We start from the raw sequence: 1,192 nt of genomic DNA on the forward strand, positions 1-1,192 counted from the left end.
ATTTTGTAAATGAAAAGTGTTAAAAAAAACTTTGTTTTTACGTCTTTCAAATGCTCACAAGGTGTCTTGAGGCGCGTTATTACAAGGGTGCAGTCTACTTATAAACAAGCATATTGTAGCTTCAATATTTAATATTGAAAACGTGAAAAACGTTTTATGTTGTGTATTTTCATTTGTGTAAAATAATGGAATTCCATCATCGACTGAAAGAAAAGTAGATACAATAAACGTGAAGAATCTAAAGTGTAGAATCTAAACTGAATATAGTTTTGTAAAAATTGTAATAAATTACAATTTGTGTGTCCTCAAATATGTAAAAGTTTTAACAAATTTCATGCACATTTTGTAAATGAAAAGTGTTAAAAAAAAACTTTGTTTTCACGTCTTTCAAAGGCTCACAAGGTGTCATGAGGCGGTGTAGTCTACTTATAAACAAGCATATTGTAGCTTCAATATTTAACATTGAAAATGTAAAAAAAACGTTTTGATTTTCTTTTTAATACAGTCGGGTATTTTCATTTGAGTTTGTGTAAAATAATGGGATTCCATCATAGACTGAAAGAAAACTAAATACAATAAACGTGAAGAATCAAAAGTTCATTCTAAATTGAATATAGTTTTGTAAAAATTCTAATAAATTACATTTATATTTGTGTGTCCTCAAATATGTAAAAGTTTTAACAAATTTCATTCACATTTTGTAAATGAAAAGTGTTAAAAAAAAACTTTGTTTTCACGTCTTTCAAAGGCTCACAAGGTGTCGTGAGGCGCATTGTTACAAGGGTGTAGTCTACTTATAAACAAGCATATTGTAGCTTCAATATTTAACATTGAAAACGTAAAAAAAACGTTTTGATTTTCTTTTTAATAAAGTCTGGTATTTTCATTTGAGTTTGTGTAAAATAATGGAATTCCATCATCGACTGAAAGAAAAGTAAATACAATAAACGTGAAGAATCAAAAGTTCATTCTAAACTGAATATAGTTTTGTAAAAACTGTAATAAATTACATATATATATATATTTGTGTGTCCTCAAATATGTAAAAGTTTTAACAAATTTCATTCACATTTTGTAAATGAAAAGTGTTAAAAAAAACTTTGTTTTTACGTCTTTCAAAGGCTCACAAGGTGTCTTGAGGCGCTTTATTACAAGGGTGTAGTCTACTTATAAACAAGCATATTGTAGCTTC

The sequence above is a fragment of the Nicrophorus vespilloides genome, unplaced genomic scaffold (genome assembly GCF_001412225.1).
Source record: "Nicrophorus vespilloides isolate i.1.1-1 unplaced genomic scaffold, Nicve_v1.0, whole genome shotgun sequence".
NCBI classification, from domain to species: Eukaryota; Metazoa; Arthropoda; class Insecta; order Coleoptera; family Silphidae; genus Nicrophorus; species Nicrophorus vespilloides.